Raw genomic sequence first — 23551 nt, 5'->3', positions numbered from 1 at the left:
TGCTGAGGCTGGGATTAGGGGGTAGTGCTGAGGCTGGGGTTAGGGTTAGTGCTGAGGCTGGGGTTAGTGCTGAGGCTGGGGTTAGGGGCTTTAGTGCTGAGGCTGGGGTTAGTGCTGAGGCTGGGGTTAGGGTGCGGGGTTAGGGTTTGTGCGGGGTTAGGGTTTGTGCGGGGTTAGGGTTTGTGCAGTTAGGGTTAGTGCTGAGGTTTAGGGTTAGTGCTGGGGTTTAGGGTTAGTGCTGGGGTTAGGGTTAGTGTTGAGGCTGGGGTTAGGGTTAGTGTTGAGGCTGGGGTTAGTGCTGAGGCTGGGTTTAGGGTTAGGGCTGAGGCTGGGGTTAGTGCTGAGGCTGGGGTTAGTGTTGAGGCTGGGGTTAGTGTTGAGGCTGGGGTTAGTGTTGAGGCTGGGGTTAGGGTTAGTGCTGGGGTTAGGGTTAGTGCTGAGGCTGGGGTTAGGGCTAGTGCTGGGGTTAGGGTTAGTGCTGGGGTTAGGGTTAGTGCTGAGGCTGGGGTTAGGGTTGGTGCTGAGGCTGGGGTTAGGGTTGGTGCTGAGGCTGGGGTTAGGGTTGGTGCTGAGGCTGGGGTTAGGGTTGGTGTTGAGGCTGGGGTTAGGGTTGGTGTTGAGGCTGGGGTTAGGGTTGGTGTTGAGGCTGGGGTTAGGGTTGGTGTTGAGGCTGGGGTTAGGGTTGGTGTTGAGGCTGGGGTTAGGGTTGGTGTTGAGGCTGGGGTTAGGGTTGGTGCTGAGGCTGGGGTCAGGGTTAGTGCTGAGGCTGGGGTTAGGGTTGGTGCTGAGGCTGGGATTAGGGTTGGTGCTGGGGGGATTAGGGTTAGTGCTGAGGCTGGGGTTAGGGTTAGTGCTGAGGCTGGGATTCGGATTAGTGCTGAGGCTGGGGTTAGGGGGTTAGTGCTGAGGTTTATGGTTAGGCTGGGGGTTAGTGCTGGGGTGGGGTTAGTGCTGAGGCTGGGGTTAGTGCTGGGCTTTAGGGTTAGTGCTGGGTTTAGGGTTAGTGCTTGGGTTTAGGGTTAGTGTTGGGGTTTAGGGTTAGTGCTGGGGTGTAGGGTTAGCGCTGGGGTTTAGGGTTAGTGTTGAGGATGGGGTTAGTGCTGGGGTCGGGGTTAGTGCTGGGGTGTAGGGTTAGTGCTGGGGTTTAGGGTTAGTGCTGGGGTTTAGGGTTAGTGCTGGGGTTAGGGATAGTGTTGAGGCTGGGGTTAGTGCTGGGGTTAGGGTTAAGGCTGAGGTTGGGGTTAGGATTGTGCTGGGGCTAGGGTTAGTGCTGGGGTTAGGGTTGTGCTGGGGCTCGGGTTAGTGCTGAGGTTTAGGGTTAGTGCTGGGGTTTAGGGTTAATGCTGGGGTTAGGGTTAGTGTTGAGGCTGGGGTTAGGGTTAGTGCTGAGGCTGGGGTTAGGGTTGTGCTGAGGCTGGGGTTAGGGTTAGTGCTGAGGCTGGGGTTAGGGGGTGCTGAGGCTGGGGTTAGGGTTGGTGTTGAGGCTGGGGTTAGGGTTAGTGCTGAGGCTGGGGTTAGGGTTGGTGCTGAGGCTGGGGTTAGGTTAGTGCTGAGGCTGGGTTAGTGCTGAGGCTGAGGTTAGTGCTGAGGCTGAGGTTGGTGCTGAGGCTGGGGTTTGGGTTAGTGCTGAGGTTTGGGTTAGTGCGGGGTTAGGGTTAGTGCTGAGGTTTAGGGTTAGTGCTGGGGTTTAGGGTTAGTGCTGGGGTTAGGGTTAGTGCTGAGGCTGGGGTTAGGGTTAGTGTTGAGGCTGGGGTTAGTGTTGAGGCTGGGGTTAGGGTTAGTGTTGAGGCTGGGTTTAGGGTTAGGGCTGAGGCTGGGGTTAGGGTTGTGCTGAGGCTGGGGTTAGTGTTGAGGCTGGGGTTAGTGCTGAGGCTGGGGTTAGTGTTGAGGCTGGGGTTAGTGTTGAGGCTGGGGTTAGTGTTGAGGCTGGGGTTAGTGTTGAGGCTGGGGTTAGTGTTGAGGCTGGGGTTAGGGTTAGTGCTGGGGTTAGGGTTAGTGTTGAGGCTGGGGTTAGGGTTAGTGCTGGGGTTAGGGTTAGTGCTGGGGTTAGTGTTAGTGCTGGGGTTAGTGTTGAGGCTGGGGTTAGGGTTAGTGCTGGGGTTAGGGTTAGTGCTGGGGTTGGTGTTAGTGCTGGGGTTGGTGTTAGTGCTGGGGTTGGTATTAGTGCTGGGGTTGGTATTAGTGCTGGGGTTGGTATTAGTGCTGGGGTTAGTGCTGAGGCTGGGGTTAGGGTTAGTGCTGGGGTTAGGGTTAGTGCTGGGGTTAGGGTTAGTGCTGGGGTTAGGGTTAGTGCTGGGGTTAGGGTTAGTGCTGGGGTTAGGGTTAGTGCTGGGGTTTAGGGTTAGGGTTAGTGCTGAAGTTGGGGTTAGGCTTAGTGCTGAGGTTGGGGTTAGGCTTAGTGCTGGGGTTAGGCTTAGTGCTGGGGTTAGGGTTAGTGCTGAGGCTGGGGTTAGTGTTGAGGCTAGGGTTAGGGTTAGTGTTGAGGCTGGGGTTAGTGTTGAGGCTGGGGTTAGTGCTGAGGCTGGGGTTAGTGCTGAGGCTGGGGTTAGTGCTGAGGCTGGGGTTAGTGCTGAGGCTGGGGTTAGTGCTGAGGCTGGGGTTAGTGCTGAGGATGGGGTTAGTGCTGGGGTTAGGGTTAGTGCTGAGGCTGGGGTTAGGGTTAGTGCTGAGGCTGGGGTTAGGGTTAGTGCTGAGGCTGGGGTTAGGGTTAGTGCTGAGGCTGGGGTTAGGGTTAGTGCTGAGGCTGGGGTTAGGGTTAGTGCTGAGGCTGGGGTTAGGGTTAGTGCTGAGGCTGGGATTGGGGCTAGTGCTAGGGCTGGGGTTAGGGTTAGTGCTGAGGCTGGGGTTAGTGCTGAGGCTGGGGTTAGTGCTGAGGCTGGGGTTAGTGCTGAGGCTGGGGTTAGTGCTGAGGCTGGGGTTAGTGCTGAGGCTGGGGTTAGGGTTTGTGCGGGGTTAGGGTTTGTGCGGGGTTAGGGTTTGTGCGGGGTTAGGGTTAGTGCTGAGGTTTAGGGTTAGTGCTGGGGTTTAGGGTTAATGCTGGGGTTAGGGTTAGTGTTGAGGCTGGGGTTAGGGTTAGTGTTGAGGCTGGGGTTAGTGCTGAGGCTGGGTTTAGGGTTAGGGCTGAGGCTGGGGTTAGTGTTGGGGCTGGGGTTAGTGTTGAGGCTGGGGTTAGTGTTGAGGCTGGGGTTAGTGTTGAGTGCTGGGGTTAGGGTTAGTGCTGGGGTTAGGGCTAGTGCTGGGGTTAGGGCTAGTGCTGGGGTTAGGGTTAGTGCTGGGGTTAGGGTTAGTGCTGAGGCTGGGGTTAGGGTTGGTGCTGAGGCTGGGGTTAGGGTTGGTGCTGAGGCTGGGGTTAGGGTTGGTGCTGAGGCTGGGGTTAGTTGGTGTTGAGGCTGGGGTTAGGTTGGTGTTGAGGCTGGGGTTAGGGTTGGTGTTGAGGCTGGGGTTAGGGTTGGTGTTGAGGCTGGGGTTAGGGTTGGTGTTGAGGCTGGGGTTAGGGTTGGTGTTGAGGCTGGGGTTAGGGTTAGTGCTGAGGCTGGGGTCAGGGTTAGTGCTGAGGCTGGGGTTAGGGTTGGTGTTGAGGCTGGGATTAGGGTTGGTGCTGGGGTTAGGGTTAGTGCTGAGGCTGGGGTTAGGGTTAGTGCTGAGGCTGGGATTAGGATTAGTGCTGAGGCTGGGGTTAGGGGTTAGTGCTGGGGTTTAGGTTAGTGCTGGGGGTTAGTGCTGGGGTGTAGGGTTGTGCTGAGGCTGGGGTTAGTGCTGGGTTTTAGGGTTAGTGCTTGGGTTTAGGGTTAGTGTTGGGGTTTAGGGTTAGTGTTGGGGTTTAGGGTTAGTGCTGGGGTTAGGGTTAGCGCTGGGGTTTAGGGTTAGTGTTGAGGATGGGGTTAGTGCTGAGGCTGGGGTTAGTGCTGAGGCTGGGGTTAGTGCTGAGGCTGGGGTTAGTGCTGAGGCTGGGGTTAGTGCTGAGGCTGGGGTTAGTGCTGAGGATGGGGTTAGTGCTGGGGTTAGGGTTAGTGCTGAGGCTGGGGTTAGGGTTAGTGCTGAGGCTGGGGTTAGGGTTAGTGCTGAGGCTGGGGTTAGGGTTAGTGCTGAGGCTGGGGTTAGGGTTAGTGCTGAGGCTGGGGTTAGGGTTAGTGCTGAGGCTGTGATTAGGGGTAGTGCTGAGGCTGTGATTAGGGGTAGTGCTGAGGCTGGGGTTAGGGTTAGTGCTGAGGCTGGGGTTAGTGCTGAGGCTGGGGTTAGTGCTGAGGCTGGGGTTAGTGCTGAGGCTGGGGTTAGTGCTGAGGCTGGGGTTAGTGCTGAGGCTGGGGTTAGGGTTTGTGCGGGGTTAGGGTTTGTGCGGGGTTAGGGTTTGTGCGGGGTTAGGGTTAGTGCTGAGGTTTAGGTTAGTGCTGGGGTTTAGGGTTAATGCTGGGGTTAGGGTTAGTGTTGAGGCTGGGGTTAGGGTTAGTGTTGAGGCTGGGGTTAGTGCTGAGGCTGGGTTTAGGGTTAGGGCTGAGGCTGGGGTTAGTGTTGAGGCTGGGGTTAGTGTTGAGGCTGGGGTTAGTGTTGAGGCTGGGGTTAGTGTTAGTGCTGGGGTTAGGGTTGAGTGCTGGGGTTAGGGCTAGTGCTGGGGTTAGGGCTAGTGCTGGGGTTAGGGTTAGTGCTGGGGTTAGGGTTAGTGCTGAGGCTGGGGTTAGGGTTGGTGCTGAGGCTGGGGTTAGGGTTGGTGCTGAGGCTGGGGTTAGGGTTGGTGCTGAGGCTGGGGTTAGAGTTGGTGTTGAGGCTGGGGTTAGAGTTGTGTGAGGCTGGGGTTAGGGTTGGTGTTGAGGCTGGGGTTAGGGCTGGTGTTGAGGCTGGGGTTAGGGTTGGTGTTGAGGCTGGGGTTAGGGTTGGTGTTGAGGCTGGGGTTAGGGTTGGTGCTGAGGCTGGGGTCAGGGTTAGTGCTGAGGCTGGGGTTAGGGTTGGTGTTGAGGCTGGGATTAGGGTTGGTGCTGGGGTTAGGGTTAGTGCTGAGGCTGGGGTTAGGGTTAGTGCTGAGGCTGGGATTCGGATTAGTGCTGAGGCTGGGGTTAGGGGTTAGTGCTGAGGTTTATGGTTAGTGCTGGGGGTTAGTGCTGGGGTGTAGGGTTAGTGCTGAGGCTGGGGTTAGTGCTGGGTTTTAGGGTTAGTGCTTGGGTTTAGGGTTAGTGTTGATGTTTGGGGTTAGTGTTGGGGTTTAGGGTTAGTGCTGGGGTGTAGGGTTAGCGCTGGGGTTTAGGTTAGTGTTGAGGATGGGGTTAGTGCTGGGGTCAGGGTTAGTGCTGGGGTGTAGGGTTAGTGCTGGGGTTTAGGGTTAGTGCTGGGGTTTAGGGTTATGCTGGGGTTAGGGATAGTGTTGAGGCTGGGGTTGAGTGCTGGGGTTAGGGTTAAGGCTGAGGTTAGGGGTTAGGGTTGTGCTGGGGCTAGGGTTAGTGCTGGGGTTAGGGTTGTGCTGGGGCTCGGGTTAGTGCTGAGGTTTAGGGTTAGTGCTGGGGTTTAGGGTTAATGCTGGGGTTGGGTTAGTGTTGAGGCTGGGGTTAGGGTTGTGTTGAGGCTGGGGTTAGTGCTGAGGCTGGGTTTAGGGGTTAGGGCTGAGGTTGGGGTTAGGGCTGAGGTTGGGGTTAGGGTTGTGCTGAGGCTGGGGTTAGTGTTGAGGCTGGGGTTAGTGTTGAGGCTGGGGTTAGAGTTAGTGCTGGGGTTAGGGTTAGTGCTGAGGCTGGGGTTAGGGTTAGTGCTGGGGTTAGGGCTAGTGCTGGGGTTAGGGCTAGTGCTGGGGTTAGGGTTGGTGCTGAGGCTGGGGTTAGGGTTGGTGCTGAGGCTGGGGTTAGGGTTGGTGCTGAGGCTGGGGTTAGGGTTGGTGTTGAGGCTGGGGTTAGAGTTGGTGTGAGGCTGGGGTTAGGGTTGGTGTTGAGGCTGGGGTTAGGGTTGGTGTTGAGGCTGGGGTTAGGGTTGGTGTTGAGGCTGGGGTTAGGGTTGGTGTTGAGGCTGGGGTTAGGGTTGGTGTTGAGGCTGGGGTTAGGGTTGGTGTTGAGGCTGGGGTCAGGGTTAGTGCTGAGGCTGGGGTCAGGGTTAGTGCTGAGGCTGGGGTTAGGGTTGGTGTTGAGGCTGGGATTAGGGTTGGTGCTGGGGTTAGGGTTAGTGCTGAGGCTGGGGTTAGGGTTAGTGCTGAGGCTGGGATTCGGATTAGTGCTGAGGCTGGGGTTAGGGGTTAGTGCTGAGGTTTATGGTTAGTGCTGGGGGTTAGTGCTGGGGTGTAGGGTTAGTGCTGAGGCTGGGGTTAGTGCTGGGTTTTAGGGTTAGTGCTTGGGTTTAGGGTTAGTGCTGGGGTGTAGGGTTAGCGCTGGGGTTTAGGGTTAGTGTTGAGGATGGGGTTAGTGCTGGGGTCAGGGTTAGTGCTGGGGTGTAGGGTTAGTGCTGGGGTTTAGGGTTAGTGCTGGGGTTTAGGGTTATTGCTGGGGTTAGGGATAGTGTTGAGGCTGGGGTTAGTGCTGGGGTTAGGGTTAAGGCTGAGGTTGGGGTTAGGGTTGTGCTGGGGCTAGGGTTAGTGCTGGGGTTAGGGTTGTGCTGGGGCTCGGGTTAGTGCTGAGGCTGGGGTTAGGGTTAGTGCTGGGGTTGGTGCTGAGGCTGGGGTTAGGGTTGGTGCTGAGGCTGGGGTTAGGGTTGGTGCTGAGGCTGGGGTTAGGGTTGGTGTTGAGGCTGGGGTTAGGGTTGGTGTTGAGGCTGGGGTTATGGTTGGTGTTGAGGCTGGGGTTATGGTTGGTGTTGAGGCTGGGGTCAGGGTTAGTGCTGAGGCTGGGGTTAGGGTTGGTGTTGAGGTTAGGGTTAGTGCTGAGGCTGGGGTTGGTGCTGAGGCTGGGATTAGGGTTAGTGCTGAGGCTGGGGTTAGGGGTTAGTGCTGAGGTTTATGGTTAGTGCTGGGGTTTAGGGTTGGTGCTGGGGCTGGGGTTGAGTGCTGAGGCTGGGGTTATAGTGCTGGGGTTAGGGTTAGTGCTGAGGCTGGGGTTAGTGCTGGGGTTAGTGCTGGGGTTAGTGCTGGCGTTAGGGTTAGTGCTGAGGCTGGGGTTAGGGTTAGTGCTGAGGCTGGGGTTAGGGTTAGTGCTGAGGCTGGGGTTAGGGTTAGTGCTGAGGCTGGGGTTAGGGTTAGTGCTGAGGCTGGGGTTAGGGTTAGTGCTGAGGCTGTGATTAGGGGGTAGTGCTGAGGCTGTGATTAGGGGGTAGTGCTGAGGCTGGGGTTAGGGTTAGTGCTGAGGCTGGGGTTAGTGCTGAGGCTGGGGTTAGTGCTGAGGCTGGGGTTAGTGCTGAGGCTGGGGTTAGTGCTGAGGCTGGGGTTAGTGCTGAGGCTGGGGTTAGGGTTTGTGCGGGGTTAGGGTTTGTGCGGGGGTTAGGGTTTGTGCGGGGGTTAGGGTTTGTGCGGGGGTTAGGGTTAGTGCTGAGGTTTAGGGTTAGTGCTGGGGTTTAGGGTTAATGCTGGGGTTAGGGTTAGTGTTGAGGCTGGGGTTAGGGTTAGTGTTGAGGCTGGGGTTAGTGCTGAGGCTGGGTTTAGGGTTAGGGCTGAGGCTGGGGTTAGTGTTGAGGCTGGGGTTAGTGTTGAGGCTGGGGTTAGTGTTGAGGCTGGGGTTAGTGTTAGTGCTGGGGTTAGGGTTAGTGCTGGGGTTAGGGCTAGTGCTGGGGTTAGGGCTAGTGCTGGGGTTAGGGTTAGTGCTGGGGTTAGGGTTAGTGCTGAGGCTGGGGTTAGGGTTGGTGCTGAGGCTGGGGTTAGGGTTGGTGCTGAGGCTGGGGTTAGGGTTGGTGCTGAGGCTGGGGTTAGAGTTGGTGTTGAGGCTGGGGTTAGAGTTGGTGTTGAGGCTGGGGTTAGGGTTGGTGTTGAGGCTGGGGTTAGGGTTGGTGTTGAGGCTGGGGTTAGGGTTGGTGTTGAGGCTGGGGTTAGGGTTGGTGTTGAGGCTGGGGTTAGGGTTGGTGCTGAGGCTGGGGTCAGGGTTAGTGCTGAGGCTGGGGTTAGGGTTGGTGTTGAGGCTGGGATTAGGGTTGGTGCTGGGGTTAGGGTTAGTGCTGAGGCTGGGGTTAGGGTTAGTGCTGAGGCTGGGATTCGGATTAGTGCTGAGGCTGGGGTTAGGGGTTAGTGCTGAGGTTTATGGTTAGTGCTGGGGGTTAGTGCTGGGGTGTAGGGTTAGTGCTGAGGCTGGGGTTAGTGCTGGGTTTTAGGGTTAGTGCTTGGGTTTAGGGTTAGTGTTGGGGTTTAGGGTTAGTGTTGGGGTTTAGGGTTAGTGCTGGGGTGTAGGGTTAGCGCTGGGGTTTAGGGTTAGTGTTGAGGATGGGGTTAGTGCTGGGGTCAGGGTTAGTGCTGGGGTGTAGGGTTAGTGCTGGGGTTTAGGGTTAGTGCTGGGGTTTAGGGTTATTGCTGGGGTTAGGGATAGTGTTGAGGCTGGGGTTAGTGCTGGGGTTAGGGTTAAGGCTGAGGTTGGGGTTAGGGTTGTGCTGGGGCTAGGGTTAGTGCTGGGGTTAGGGTTGTGCTGGGGCTCGGGTTAGTGCTGAGGTTTAGGGTTAGTGCTGGGGTTTAGGGTTAATGCTGGGGTTAGGGTTAGTGTTGAGGCTGGGGTTGGGTTAGTGTTGAGGCTGGGGGTTAGTGCTGAGGCTGGGTTTAGGGTTAGGGCTGAGGTTGGGGTTAGGGCTGAGGTTGGGGTTAGGGTTGTGCTGAGGCTGGGGTTGGTGTTGAGGCTGGGGTTGGTGTTGAGGCTGGGGTTAGAGTTAGTGCTGGGGTTAGGGTTAGTGCTGAGGCTGGGGTTAGGGTTAGTGCTGGGGTTAGGGCTAGTGCTGGGGTTGGGAGCTGGTGCTGGGGTTAGGGTTGGTGCTGAGGCTGGGGTTAGGGTTGGTGCTGAGGCTGGGGTTAGGGTTGGTGCTGAGGCTGGGGTTAGGGTTGGTGTTGAGGCTGGGGTTAGAGTTGGTGTTGAGGCTGGGGTTAGGGTTGGTGTTGAGGCTGGGGTTAGGGTTGGTGTTGAGGCTGGGGTTAGGGTTGGTGTTGAGGCTGGGGTTAGGGTTGGTGTTGAGGCTGGGGTTAGGGTTGGTGTTGAGGCTGGGGTTAGGGTTGGTGTTGAGGCTGGGGTCAGGGTTGGTGCTGAGGCTGGGGTTAGGGTTGGTGTTGAGGCTGGGATTAGGGTTGGTGCTGGGGTTAGGGTTAGTGCTGAGGCTGGGGTTAGGGTTAGTGCTGAGGCTGGGATTCGGATTAGTGCTGAGGCTGGGGTTGGGGTTAGTGCTGAGGTTTATGGTTAGTGCTGGGGGTTAGTGCTGGGTGTAGGGTTGGTGCTGAGGCTGGGGTTAGTGCTGGGTTTTAGGGTTAGTGCTTGGGTTTAGGGTTAGTGCTGGGGTGTAGGGTTGCTGGGGTTTTAGGGTTAGTGTTGAGGATGGGGTTAGTGCTGGGGGTCCAGGGTTAGTGCTGGGGTGTAGGGTTAGTGCTGGGGTTTAGGGTTAGTGCTGGGGTTTAGGGTTGTGCTGGGGTTAGGGATAGTGTTGAGGCTGGGGTTAGTGCTGGGGTTAGGGTTAAGGCTGAGGTTGGGGTTAGGGTTGTGCTGGGGCTAGGGTTAGTGCTGGGGTTAGGGTTGTGCTGGGGCTCGGGTTAGTGCTGAGGCTGGGGTTAGGGTTAGTGCTGGGGTTGGTGCTGAGGCTGGGGTTAGGGTTGGTGCTGAGGCTGGGGTTAGGGTTGGTGCTGAGGCTGGGGTTAGGGTTGGTGTTGAGGCTGGGGTTAGGGTTGGTGTTGAGGCTGGGGTTATGGTTGGTGTTGAGGCTGGGGTTATGGTTGGTGTTGAGGCTGGGGTCAGGGTTAGTGCTGAGGCTGGGGTTAGGGTTGGTGTTGAGGTTAGGGTTAGTGCTGAGGCTGGGGTTAGTGCTGAGGCTGGGATTAGGGTTAGTGCTGAGGCTGGGGTTAGGGTTAGTGCTGAGGTTTATGGTTAGTGCTGGGGTTTAGGGTTAGTGCTGGGGCTGGGGTTAGTGCTGAGGCTGGGGTTATAGTGCTGGGGTTAGGGTTAGTGCTGAGGCTGGGGTTAGTGCTGGGGTTAGTGCTGGGGTTAGTGCTGGCGTTAGGGTTAGTGCTGAGGCTGGGGTTAGTGCTGACGCTGGGGTTAGTGCTGAGGCTGGGGTTAGTGCTGGGATTTAGGGTTAGTGCTGGGATTTAGGGTTAGTGCTGGGATTTAGGGTTAGTGCTGGGATTTAGGGTTAGTGCTGGGGTTAGGGTTAGTGCTTGGGTGTAGGGTTAGTGCTAGGGTTTAGGGTTAGCTTTGAGGCTGGGATTAGGGTTAGTGCTGGGGTTTAGGGTTAGCTTTGAGGCTGGGGTTAGGGTTAGTGATGGGGTTAGGGTTAGCGCTGGGGTTTAGGGTTAGCTTTGAGGCTGGGGTTTAGGGTTAGCTTTGAGGCTGGGTTTAGGGTTAGCGTTGAGGCTGGGGTTAGGGTTAGTGCTGGCGTTAGGGTTAGTGTTAGGGTTAGCGTTGAGGCTGGGGTTAGGGTTAGCGCTGGGGTTTAGGGTTAGTGTTGAGGCTGGGGTTAGGGTTAGTGCTGAGGCTGGGATTAGGGTTAGTGCTGAGGCTGGGATTAGGGTTAGTGCTGAGGCTGGGGTTAGGGTTAGTGCTGAGGCTGGGGTTAGGGTTAGTGCTGAGGCTGGGGTTAGGGTTAGTGCTGAGGCTGGGGTTAGGGTTAGTGCTGAGGCTGGGATTAGGGGTAGTGCTGAGGCTGGGATTAGGGTTAGTGCTGAGGCTGGGGTTAGGGTTAGTGCTGAGGCTGGGGTTAGTGCTGAGGCTGGGGTTAGGGTTAGTGCGGGGGTTAGGGTTAGTGCTGAGGTTTAGGGTTAGTGCTGGGGTTTAGGGTTAGTGCTGGGGTTAGGGTTAGTGTTGAGACTGGGGTTATGGTTAGTGCTGAGGCTGGGGTTAGTGCTGAGGCTGGGTTTAGGGTTAGGGCTGAGGTTGGGGTTAGGGCTGAGGTTGGGGTTAGGGCTGAGGTTGGGGTTAGGGCTGAGGTTGGGGTTAGGGTTGTGCTGAGGCTGGGGTTAGTGTTGAGGCTGGGGTTAGTGTTGAGGCTGGGGTTAGTGCTGGGGTTAGGGTTAGTGCTGAGGCTGGGGTTAGGGTTAGTGCTGGGGTTAGGGTTAGTGCTGGGGTTAGGGTTAGTGCTGGGGTTAGGGTTTGTGCTGAGGCTGGGGTTAGGGTTAGTGCTGAGGCTGGGGTTAGGGTTGGTGCTGAGGCTGGGGTTAGGGTTGGTGCTGAGGCTGGGGTTAGGGTTGGTGTTGAGGCTGGGGTTAGGGTTGGTGTTGAGGCTGGGGTTAGGGTTGGTGTTGAGGCTGGGGTTGGTGTTGAGGCTTTTATTTTTTTATTTTTTATTTCACCTTTATTTAACCAGGTAGGCTAGTTGAGAACAAGTTCTCATTTGCAACTGCGACCTGGCCAAGATAAAGCATAGCAGTGTGAACAGACAACACAGAGTTACACATGCAGTAAACAATTAGCAAGTCAATAACACAGTAGAAAAAAATGGGCAGTCTATATACAATGTGTGCAAAAGGCATGAGGAGGTAGGCGAATAATACAATTTTGCAGATTAACACTGGAGTGATAAATGATCAGATGGGCATGTACAGGTAGAGATATTGGTGTGCAAAAGAGCAGAAAAGTAAATAAATAAAAACAGTATAAAAACAGTATGGGAATGAGGTAGGTGAAAAAGGGTGAGCTATTTACCTATAGACTATGTACAGCTGCAGCGATCGGTTAGCTGCTCGGATAGCTGATGTTTGAAGTTGGAGAGGGAGATAAAAGTCTCCAACTTCAGCGATTTTTACAATTCATTCCAGTCACAGGCAGCAGAGTACTGGAACGAAAGCGGCCAAATGAGGTGTTGGCTTTAGGGATGATCAGTAGGAGATACACCTGCTGGAGCGCGTGCTACGGATGGGTGTTGCCATCGTGACCAGTGAACTGAGATAAGGCGGAGCTTTACCTAGCATGGACTTGTAGATGACCTGGAGCCAGTGGGTCTGGCGGCGAATATGTAGTGAGCCAGCCGACTAGAGCATACAAGTCGCAGTGGTAGGTGGTATAAGGTGCTTTAGTGACAAAACGGATGGCACTGTGATAGGCTGCATCCAGTTTGCTGAGTAGAGTGTTGAAGCCATTTTGTAGATGACATCGCAAGTCGAGGATCGGTAGGATAGTCAGTTTTACTAGGGTAAGCTTGGCAGCGTGAGTGAAGGGGAGGCTTTGTTGCGGAATAGAAAGCCGACTCTGGATTTGATTTTTGATTGGAGATGTTTGATGTGAGTCTGGAAGGAGAGTTTGCAGTCTAGCCAGACACCTAGGTACTTATAGATGTCCACATATTCAAGGTTGGAACCATCCAGGGTGGTGATGCTAGTCGGGCATGCGGGTGCAGGCAGCGATCGGTTGAAAAGCATGCATTTGGTTTTACTCGCGTTTAAGAGCAGTTGGAGGCCACGGAAGGAGTGCTGTATGGCATTGAAGCTCGTTTGGAGGTTGGATAGCACAGTGTCCAATGACGGGCCGAAAATATATAGAATGGTGTCGTCTGCGTAGAGGTGGATCAGGGAATCGCCCGCAGCAAGAGCAACATCATTGATATATACAGAAAAGAGTCGGCCCGAGTGAACCCTGTGGCACCCCCATAGAGACTGCCAGAGGACCGGACAGCATGCCCTCTGATTTGACACTGAACTCTGTCTGCAAAGTAATTGGTGAACCAGGCAAGGCAGTCATCCGAAAAACCGAGGCTGTTGAGTCTGCCGATAAGAATTTGGTGATTGACAGAGTCGAAAGCCTTGGCGAGTCGATGAAGACGGCTGCACAGTACTGTCTTTTATCGATGGCGGTTATGATATAATTTAGTACCTTGAGTGTGGCTGAGGTGCACCCGTGACCGGCTCGGAAACCAGATTGCACAGCTGGAGAAGGTGCGGTGGATTCGAGATGGTCAGTGACCTGTTTGTTGACTTGGCTTTCGAAGACCTTAGATAGGCAGGGCAGGATGGATATAGGTCTATAGCAGTTTGGGTCCAGGGTGTCTCCCCTTTCAAGAGGGGATGACTGCGGCAGCTTTCAATCGCCCTGGGGATCTCAGGCGATATGAAAGAGAGGTTGAACAGGCTGGTAATAGGGGTTGCGACAATGGCGGCAGATAGTTTCAGAAATAGCGGGTCCAGATTGTCAAGCCCAGCTGATTTGTACGGGTCCAGGTTTTGCAGCTCTTTCAGAACATCTGCTATCTGGATTTGGGTAAGGAGAACCTGGAGAGGCTTGGGTGAGGAACTACGGGGGGCGGAGCTGTTGGCCGAGGTTGGAGTAAGCCAGGCGGAAGGCATGGCCAGCCGTTGAAAGTGCTTATTGAAGTTTTCGATAATCATGGATTTATCGGTGGAGACCGTGTTTCCTAGCCTCAGTGCAGTGGGCAGCTGGGAGGAGGTGCTCTTGTTCTCCATGGACTTCACAGTGTCCCAGAACTTTTTGGAGTTGGAGCTACAGGATGCAAACTTCTGCCTGAAGAAGCTGGCCTTAAGGCCAACCCCAGCCTTGAGGCTGGGGTCAGGGTTAGTGCTGAGGCTGGGGTCAGGGTTAGTGCTGAGGCTGGGGTTAGGGTTGGTGTTGAGGCTGGGGTTAGGGTTGGTGCTGAGGCTGGGATTAGGGTTGGTGCTGAGGCTGGGGTTAGGGTTAGTGCTGAGGCTGGGGTTAGGGTTAGTGCTGAGGCTGGGGTTAGGGTTAGTGCTGAGGCTGGGATTCGGATTAGTGCTGAGGCTGGGGTTAGGGGTTAGTGCTGAGGTTTATGGTTAGTGCTGGGGTTTAGTGCTGGGGTGTAGGGTTAGTGCTGAGGCTGGGGTTAGTGCTGAGGCTGGGGTTGGTGCTGGGTTTTAGGGTTAGTGCTTGGGTTTAGGGTTGTGTTGGGGTTTAGGGGTTTTAGGGGGTTAGTGCTGAGGGTGTAGGATGTTAGTGCTGAGGATGGGGTTAGTGCTGGGGTTAGGGTTAGTGTTGAGGGGTTTAGGGTTAGTGCTGGGGTTTATGGGGTTAAAGGTGTAGGGATAGTGCTGGGGTTTTAGGGTTAGTGCTGGGGTTTAGGGTTAAATATGCTGGGGCTTAGGGTTAGGATTGTGCTGGGGCTAGGGTTAGTGCTGGGGTTAGGGTTAAGGCTGAGTTGGGGTTAGGATTGTGCTGGGGCTAGGGTTAAATGCTACTGGGGTTTGTGCTGGGGCTAGGGTTAGTGCTGAGGCTGGGGTTAGGGTTGGTGCTGGGGCTGGGGTTAGGGTTGGTGCTGAGGCTGGGGTTAGGGTTGGTGCTGAGGCTGGGGTTAGGGTTGGTGTTGAGGCTGGGGTCAGGGTTGGTGTTGAGGCTGGGGTTAGGGTTGGTGTTGAGGCTGGGGGTCAGGGTTGGTGTTGAGGCTGGGGTTAGGGTTGGTGCTGAGGCTGGGATTAGGGTTAAATGCTGTTGGCTGGAGTTTAGGGGTTGGGCTGGGGTTAGGGTTAGTGCTGAGGCTGGGATTAGGGTTAGTGCTGAGGCTGGGATTAGGTTAGTGCTGAGGTTTTATGGTTAGTGCTGGGGTTTAGGGTTAGTGCTGAGGCTGGGGTTAGTGCTGGGGTTGGCTGGGGTTAGTGCTGGGGTTTAGGGTTAGTGCTGAGGCTGGGAGTTGAGTGCTGGGGTTGGTGCTGAGGCTGGGGTTTAGTGCTGAGGCTGGGGTTAGTGCTGGGGTTTAGGGTTAGTGCTGGGGCTTAGGGTTAGTGCTGGGCTGGGGTTAGTGCTGAGGTTGGGGTTAGTGCTGGGGTTTAGGGTTAGTGTTGAGGCTGGGATTTGGTTAGTGCTGGGGTTTAGGTTAGTGCTGGGGTTGGGGTTAGTGCTGGGGTTAGGGTTAGTGCTGAGGCTGGGGTTAGTGCTGAGGCTGGGGTTGGTGCTGAGGCTGGGGTTAGTGCTGGGGTTTGGGTTAGTGCTGAGGCTGGGGTTTAGGGTTAGGCTGGGGTTAGGCTGAGGCTGGTTAGTGCTGGGGTTTGGGGTTAGTGCTGAGGCTGGGGTTGGTGTTGAGGCTGGGGTTGAGGCTGAAGGCTGGGGTTGAGGCTGGGGATGGGGTTGAGGCTGAAGGTTGGGGTTGAGGCTGAGGCTGGGGTTGAGGCTGAAGGCTGGGGTTGAGGCTGAAGGCTGGGGTTGACGCTGAAGGCTGGGGTTGACGCTGAAGGCTGGGGTTGACGCTGAAGGCTGGGGTTGACGCTGAAGGCTGGGGCTGACGCTTGGGGTTGACGCTGAAGGCTGGGGTTGACGCTGAGGCTGGGGTTGACGCTGAAGGCTGGGGTTGACGCTGAAGGCTGGGGTTGACGCTGAAGGCTGGGGTTGACGCTGAAGGCTGGGGTTGACGCTGAAGGCTGGGGTTGACGCTGAAGGCTGGGGTTGACGCTGAAGGCTGGGGTTGAGTGCTGAGGGTTAGCTGGGGTTTAGAGCTGGGGTTGGGGTTAGTGTTGAAGGTTGGGGTTGGGTTTGAGGTTAGGCTGGGGTTAGTGCTGAGGCTGGGGTTAGTGCTGAGGCTGGGGTTAGTGCTGAGGCTGGGGTTAGTGCTGAGGCTGGGGTTAGGGTTAGCTGAGGCTGGGGTTAGTGCTGAGGCTGGGGTTAGTGTTAGAGCTGGGGTTTATGAGTGCTGGGGTTAGGTGCTGTTAGGCTGGGGTTGGTGTTAGTGCTGGGGTTGGTGTTAGTGCTGGGGTTGGTGTTGAGTGCTGGGGTTGGTGTTAGTGCTGGGGTTTAGTATTAGTGCTGGGGTTAGTGTTGAGGCTGGGGTTGGTATTAGGCTGGGGTTAGTGTATGAGGCTGGGGTTAGTGTTGAGGCTGGGGTTAGTGCTGAGGCTGGGGTTAGTGCTGAGGCTGGGGTTAGTGCTGAGGCTGGGGTTAGTGCTGAGGCTGGGGTTAGTGCTGAGGCTGGGGTTTAGGGTTAGTGCTGGGGTCAGGGTTGGTGTTAGTGCTGGGGTTGGTGTTAGTGCTGGGGTTGGTGTTAGTGCTGGGGTTGGTGTTAGTGCTGGGGTTGGTGTTAGTGCTGGGGTTGGTGTTAGTGCTGGGGTTGGTGTTAGTGCTGGGGTTGGTGTTAGTGCTGGGGTTGGTATTAGTGCTGGGGTTGGTATTAGTGCTGGGGTTGGTATTAGTGCTGGGGTTGGTATTAGTGCTGGGGTTAGTGCTGAGGCTGGGGTTAGGGTTAGTGCTGGGGTTAGTGCTGAGGCTGGGGTTAGTGCTGAGGCTGGGGTTAGTGCTGAGGCTGGGGTTAGTGCTGAGGCTGGGGTTAGTGCTGAGGCTGGGGTTAGTGCTGAGGCTGGGGTTAGTGCTGAGGCTGGGGTTAGTGCTGAGGCTGGGGTTAGTGCTGAGGCTGGGGTTAGTGCTGAGGCTGGGGTTAGTGCTGAGGCTGGGGTTAGTGCTGAGGCTGGGGTTAGTGCTGAGGCTGGGGTTAGTGCTGAGGCTGGGGTTAGTGCTGAGGCTGGGGTTAGTGTTGAGGCTGGGGTTAGTGCTGAGGCTGGGGTTAGTGCTGAGGCTGGGGTTAGTGTTGAGGCTGGGGTTAGTGTTGAGGCTGAGGTTAGGGTTAGTGCTGGGGTTTAGGGTTAGGGTTAGTGCTGAGGTTGGGGTTAGGCTTAGTGCTGGGTTAGGCTTAGTGCTGGGGTTAGGGTTAGTGCTGAGGCTGGGGTTAGGTTAGTGCTGAGGCTGGGGTTAGTGTTAGAGGCTGGGGTTAGGGTTAGTGCTGGGGCTGGGGTTAGTGCTGAGGCTGGGGTTAGGGCTGGGGTTAGTGCTGGGGTTAGGGTTAGTGCTGAGGCTGGGGTTAGTGTTGAGTGCTGGGGTTAGAGGTTGGGGTTGAGTGTTAGTGTTGAGGCTGGGGTTAGTGTTGAGGCTGGGGTTAGGGTTAGTGCTGAGGCTGGGGTTAGGGTTAGTGCTGAGGCTGGGGTTAGGGTTAGTGCTGAGGCTGGGGTTAGGGTTAGTGCTGAGGCTGGGGTTAGGGTTAGTGCTGAGGCTGGGGTTAGGGTTAGTGCTGAGGCTGGGGTTAGGGTTAGTGCTGAGGCTGGGGTTAGGTTAGTGCTGAGGCTGGGGTTAGGGTTAGTGCTGAGGCTGGGGTTAGGGTTAGTGCTGAGGCTGGGGTTAGTGTTGAGGTTTAGGGTTAGTGCTGAGGTTTAGGGTTAGTGCTGGGGTTTAGGGTTAGTGCTGGGGTTTAGGGTTAGTGCTGGGGTTTAGGGTTAGTGCTGGGGTTAGGTTAGTGTTGAGGCTGGGTTTAGGTTAGGGCTGAGGTTGGGGTTAGGGTTGTGCTGAGGATGGGGTTAGGGTTGTGCTGAGGCTGGGGTTAGTGTTGAGGCTGGGGTTAGGGTTAGTGCTGGGGTTAGGGTTAGTGCTGGGGTTAGGGTTAGGGCTGAGGCTGGGGTTAGGGTTAGTGCTGGGGTTAGGGTTAGTGCTGAGGCTGGGGTTAGGGTTAGTGCTGAGGCTGGGGTTAGGGTTAGTGCTGAGGCTGGGGTTAGGGTTAGTGCTGAGGCTGGGGTTAGGGTTAGTGCTGAGGCTGGGGTTAGGGTTAGTGCTGAGGCTGGGATTAGGGGTAGTGCTGAGGCTGGGGTTAGGGTTAGTGCTGAGGCTGGGGTTAGTGCTGAGGCTGGGGTTAGGGTTAGTGCGGGGGTTAGGGTTAGTGCTGAGGTTTAGGGTTAGTGCTGGGGTTTAGGGTTAGTGCTGGGGTTAGGGTTAGTGTTGAGGCTGGGGTTAGGGTTAGTGTTGAGGCTGGGGTTAGTGCTGAGGCTGGGTTTAGGGTTAGGGCTGAGGTTGGGGTTAGGGCTGAGGTTGGGGTTAGGTTTGTGTTGAGGCTGGGGTTAGTGTTGAGGCTGGGGTTAGTGTTGAGGCTGGGGTTAGGGTTAGTGCTGGGGTTAGGGTTAGTGCTGAGGCTGGGGTTAGGGTTAGTGCTGGGGTTAGGGTTAGTGCTGAGGCTGGGGTTAGGGTTAAAGCTGAGGCTGGGGTTAGGGGTTGGTGCTGAGGCTGGGGGTTAGGCTGGGTTGGTGCTGAGGCTGGGGTTAGGGTTGGTGCTGAGGCTGGGGTTTAGGGTTGGTGTTGAGGCTGGGTTTAGGGTTGGTGTTGAGGCTGGGGTTAGGGTTGGTGTTGAGGCTGGGGTTAGGGTTGGTGTTGAGGCTGGGGTTAGGGTTGGTGTTGAGGCTGGGGTCAGGGTTGGTGCTGAGGCTGGGGTCAGGGTTAGTGCTGAGGCTGGGGTCAGGGTTGGTGCTGAGGCTGGGATTAGGGTTGGTGCTGAGGCTGGGGTTAGGGTTAGTGCTGAGGCTGGGATTCAGATTAGTGCTGAGGCTGGGATTCAGGTTAGTGCTGAGGCTGGGGTTAGGGGTTAGTGCTGAGGTTTATGGTTAGTGCTGGGGGTTAGTGCTGGGGTGTAGGGTTAGTGCTGAGGCTGGGGTTAGTGCTGAGGCTGGGGTTAGTGCTGAGGCTGGGGTTAGTGCTGAGGCTGGGGTTAGTGCTGAGGCTGGGGTTAGTGCTGAGGCTGGGGTTAGTGCTGGGTTTTAGGGTTAGTGCTTGGGTTTAGGGTTAGTGTTGGGGTTTAGGGTTAGTGCTGGGGTGTAGGGTTAGCGCTGGGGTTTAGGGTTAGTGTTGAGGATGGGGTTAGTGCTGAGGATGGGGTTAGTGCTGGGGTCAGGGTTAGTGCTGGGGTCAGGGTTAGTGCTGGGGTGTAGGGTTAGTGCTGGGGTTTAGGGTTAGTGCTGGGGTTTAGGGTTAGTGCTGGGGTTTAGGGTTAGTGCTGGGGTTAGGGATAGTGTTGAGGCTGGGGTTAGTGCTGGGGTTAGGGTTAAGGCTGAGGTTGGGGTTAGGGTTGTGCTGGGGCTAGGGTTAGTGCTGGGGTTAGGGTTGTGCTGGGGCTCGGGTTAGTGCTGAGGCTGGGGTTAGGGTTAGTGCTGGGGTTAGGGTTTGTGCTGGGGTTAGGGTTAGTGCTGAGGCTGGGGTTAGGGTTGGTGCTGAGGCTGGGGTTAGGGTTGGTGCTGAGGCTGGGGTTAGGGTTGGTGTTGAGGCTGGGGTTAGGGTTGGTGTTGAGGCTGGGGTTAGGGTTGGTGTTGAGGCTGGGGTTAGGGTTGGTGCTGAGGCTGGGGTTAGGGTTGGTGCTGAGGCTGGGGTTAGGGTTGGTGTTGAGGCTGGGGTTAGGGTTAGTGCTGAGGCTGGGGTTAGGGTTGGTGTTGAGGCTGGGATTAGGGTTAGTGCTGGGGTTAGGGTTAGTGCTGAGGCTGGGGTTAGGGTTAGTGCTGAGGCTGGGATTAGGGTTAGTGCTGAGGCTGGGGTTAGGGTTAGTGCTGAGGTTTATGGTTAGTGCTGGGGTTTAGGGTTAGTGCTGGGGCTGGGGTTAGTGCTGAGGCTGGGGTTAGTGCTGAGGCTGGGGTTAGTGCTGGGGTTAGGGTTAGTGCTGAGGCTGGGGTTAGTGCTGGGGTTAGGGTTAGTGCTGGGGTGTAGGGTTAGTGCTGAGGCTGGGGTTAGTGCTGAGGCTGGGGTTAGTGCTGAGGCTGGGGTTAGTGCTGGGATTTAGGGTTAGTGCTGGGGTTAGGGTTAGTGCTGGGGTTAGGGTTAGTGCTGGGGTGTATGGTTAGTGCTAGGGTTTAGGGTTAGCTTTGAGGCTGGGATTAGGGTTAGTGCTGGGGTTTAGGGTTAGCTTTGAGGCTGGGGTTAGTGATGGGGTTAGGGTTAGCGCTGGGGTTTAGGGTTAGCTGAGGCTGGGGTTAGGGTTAGCGCTGAGGCTTGGTTTAGGGTTAGCGCTAGGGCTTAGGGTTAGCGTTGAGGCTGGGGTTAGGGTTAGTGCTGGCGTTAGGGTTAGTGGGGTTAGGGTTAGCGCTGAGGCTGGGGTTAGGTTAGGCTGGGGTTTAGGGTTAGTGCTGAGGCTGGGGTTAGGGTTAGTGCTGGGGTTTAGGGTTAGTGCTGGGGTTTAGGTTAGTGCTGGGGTTTAGGGTTAGTGTTACATTTACATTTAAGTCATTTAGCAGACGCTCTTATCCAGAGCGACTTGTTAGTGCTGGGGTTTAGGGTTAGTGTTAGTGCTGGGGTTTAGGGTTAGTCCTGGGGTTAGAGTTGAGACTGTGGTTAGGTTAACGCTGGGGTTTAGGGTTAGTGTTGAGGCTGGGGTTAGGGTTAGTGCTGGCGTTAGGGTTAGTGTTAGGGTTAGTGTTGAGGCTGGGGTTAGTGTTGAGGCTGGGGTTAGTGCTGGGGTTTAGGGTTAGTGTTAGTGCTGGGGTTAGGGTTAGTGTTGAGGCTGGGGTTAGTGTTGAGGCTGGGGTTAGGGTTAGTGTTGATGCTGGGGTTAGTGTTGAGGCTGGGGTTAGGGTTAGTGCTGGGGTTAGGGTTAGTGCTGGGGTTAGGGTTAGTGTTGATGCTGGGGTTAGTGTTGAGGCTGGGGTTAGTGTTGGGGTTAGTGCTGGGGTTAGGGTTAGTGCTGGGGTTAGGGTTAGTGTTGATGCTGGGGTTAGTGTTGAGGCTGGGGTTAGGGTTAGTGGGGTTAGTGCTGGGGTTAGGGTTAGTGTTGAGGCTGGGGTTAGGGTTAGTGTTGAGGCTGGGGTTAGTGCTGGGGTTTATGGTTAGTGTTGAGGCTGGGGTTAGGGTTAGTGTTAGTGCTGAGGTTTATGGTTAGTGCTGGGGTTTAGGGTTAGTGCTGGGGCTGGGGTTAGTGCTGAGGCTGGGGTTAGTGTTGAGGCTGGGGTTAGGGTTAGGTTAGTGCTGAGGCTGGGGTTAGTGCTGGGGTTAGGGTTAGTGCTGGGGTGTAGGGTTAGTGCTGAGGCTGGGGTTAGTGCTGAGGCTGGGGTTAGTGCTGAGGCTGGGGTTAGTGCTGGGATTTAGGGTTAGTGCTGGGGTTAGGGTTAGTGCTGGGGTTAGGGTTAGTGCTGGGGTGTATGGTTAGTGCTAGGGTTTAGGGTTAGCTTTGAGGCTGGGATTAGGGTTAGTGCTGGGGTTTAGGGTTAGCTTTGAGGCTGGGGTTAGTGATGGGGTTAGGGTTAGCGCTGGGGTTTAGGGTTAGCTTTGAGGCTGGGGTTAGGGTTAGCGCTGAGGCTTGGTTTAGGGTTAGCGCTAGGGTTTAGGGTTAGCGTTGAGGCTGGGGTTAGGGTTAGTGCTGGCGTTAGGGTTAGTGTTAGGGTTAGCGTTGAGGCTGGGGTTAGGGTTAGCGCTGGGGTTTAGGGTTAGTGTTGAGGCTGGGGTTAGGGTTAGTGCTGGGGTTTAGGGTTAGTGCTGGGGTTTAGGGTTAGTGCTGGGGTTTAGGGTTAGTGTTACATTTACATTTAAGTCATTTAGCAGACGCTCTTATCCAGAGCGACTTGTTAGTGCTGGGGTTTAGGGTTAGTGTTAGTGCTGGGGTTTAGGGTTAGTCCTGGGGTTAGAGTTGAGACTGTGGTTAGGGTTAACGCTGGGGTTTAGGGTTAGTGTTGAGGCTGGGGTTAGGGTTAGTGCTGGCGTTAGGGTTAGTGTTAGGGTTAGTGTTGAGGCTGGGGTTAGTGTTGAGGCTGGGGTTAGTGCTGGGGTTTAGGGTTAGTGTTAGTGCTGGGGTTAGGGTTAGTGTTGAGGCTGGGGTTAGTGTTGAGGCTGGGGTTAGGGTTTAGTGTTGATGCTGGGGTTAGTGTTGAGGCTGGGGTTAGTGTTGAGGCTGGGGTTAGGTTAGTGCTGGGGTTAGGGTTAGTGTTGATGCTGGGGTTAGTGTTGAGGCTGGGGTTAGTGTTGAGGCTGGGGTTAGGGTTAGTGCTGGGGTTAGGGTTAGTGTTGATGCTGGGGTTAGTGTTGAGGCTGGGGTTAGGGTTAGTGAGGCTGGGGTTAGGGTTAGTGTTGAGGCTGGGGTTAGGGTTAGTGTTGAGGCTGGGGTTAGGGTTAGTGTTGAGGCTGGGGTTAGTGCTGGGGTTTATGGTTAGTGTTAGTGCTGGGGTTAGGGTTAGTGTTAGTGCTGGGGTTAGGGTTAGTGTTGAGGCTGGGGTTAGGGTTAGTGCTGGGGTTAGGGTTAGTGTTAGTGCTGGGGTTTAGGGTTAGTGTTAGTGCTGGGGTTAGGGTTAGTGTTGAGGCTGGGGTTAGGGTTAGTGCTGGGGTTAGGGTTAGTGTTAGTGCTGGGGTTTAGGGTTGAGTGGGGTTAGTGCTGGGGTTAGGGTTAGTGTTGAGGCTGGGGTTAGTGTTGAGGCTGGGGTTAGTGTTGAGGCTGGGGTTAGTGTTGAGGTTGGGGTTAGGGTTAGTGTTAGTGCTGGGGTTAGGGTTAGTGTTGAGGCTGGGGTTAGGGTTAGTGCTGGGGTTAGGGTTAGGGTTAGTGCTGGGGTTAGGGTTAGTGTTAGTGCTGGGGTTTAGGCTAGTGTTAGTGCTGGGGTTAGGGTTAGTGTTGAGGCTGGGGTTAGTGTTGAGCCTGGGGTTAGTGTTAGTGCTAGGGTTAGTGTTAGTGCTGGGGTTAGGGTTAGTGTTGAGGCTGGGGTTAGTGTTGAGGCTGGGGTTAGTGTTGAGGCTGGGGTTAGTGTTAGTGCTGGGGTTTAGGGTTAGTGTTAGTGCTGGGGTTAGTGTTAGTGCTGGGGTTAGTGTTAGTGCTGGGGTTAGGGTTAGTGTTGAGCCTGGGGTTAGTGTTGAGGCTGGGGTTAGTGTTGATGCTGGGGTTAGTGCTGGGGTTAGGGTTAGTGTTAGTGCTGGGGTTAGTGTTGATGCTGGGGTTAGTGTTGAGGCTGGGGTTAGTGTTGAGCCTGGGGTTAGTGTTGAGCCTGGGGTTAGTGTTGATGCTGGGGTTAGTGTTGAGCCTGGGGTTAGTGTTGATGCTGGGGTTAGTGTTGATGCTGGGGTTAGTGCTGGGGTTAGGATTAGTGTTAGTGCTGGGGTTAGGGTTAGTGTTAGTGCTGGGGTTAGTGTTGATGCTGGGGTTAGTGTTGAGGCTGGGGTTAGTGCTGGGGTTTATGGTTAGTGTTAGTGCTGGGGTTAGGGTTAGTGTTGAGGCTGGGGTTAGTGTTAGTGCTGGGGTTAGGGTTAGTGTTGAGCCTGGGGTTAGTGTTGAGGCTGGGGTTAGGGTTAGTGCTGGGGTTAGGGTTAGTGTTAGTGCTGGGGTTTAGGGTTAGTGATAGTGCTGGGGTTAGGGTTAGTGTTGAGGCTGGGGTTAGGGTTAGTGCTGGGGTTAGTGTTAGTGCTGGGGTTTAGGGTTAGTGTTAGTGCTGGGGTTAGGGTTAGTGTTGAGGCTGGGGTTAGTGTTGAGGCTGGGGTTAGTGCTGGGGTTTAGGTTAGTGTTAGTGCTGGGGTTTAGGAGAGGCTTAGTGCTGAGGCTGGGGTTAGGGTTAGTGCTGGGGTTAGGGTTAGGGTTAGTGCTGGGGTTAGGTTCAGTGTTAGTGCTGGGGTTTAGGGCTTAGTGTTGAGGCTGGGGTTAGTTAAAATGAGGCTGGGGTTAGTGTTGTGCTAGGGGTTAGGGTTAGTGTTAGTGCTGGGGTTAGTGTTGAGGCTGGGGTTAGTGTTGAGGCTGGGGTTAGTGTTGAGGCTGGGGCTAGTGTTGAGGCTGGGGTTAGTGTTGAGGCTGGGGTTAGTGTTGAGGCTGGGGTTAGTGTTGAGGCTGGGGTTAGTGT

The 23551-nt window shown here is 55.5% G+C and overlaps 1 protein-coding gene across 1 annotated transcript in view; it reads left to right on the top strand.

The window, feature by feature from the left end:
• Positions 1 to 23551, top strand: part of map2k5 (mitogen-activated protein kinase kinase 5) — a 95687-nt gene that overhangs the window by 6520 nt on the left and 65616 nt on the right. The gene's annotated exons all lie outside the window — the stretch shown is intronic.

The sequence above is a fragment of the Oncorhynchus keta genome, unplaced genomic scaffold, assembly GCF_023373465.1.
Source record: "Oncorhynchus keta strain PuntledgeMale-10-30-2019 unplaced genomic scaffold, Oket_V2 Un_contig_1856_pilon_pilon, whole genome shotgun sequence".
NCBI classification, from domain to species: Eukaryota; Metazoa; Chordata; class Actinopteri; order Salmoniformes; family Salmonidae; genus Oncorhynchus; species Oncorhynchus keta.
This window is presented reverse-complemented; position numbering and strand designations above follow the sequence as displayed.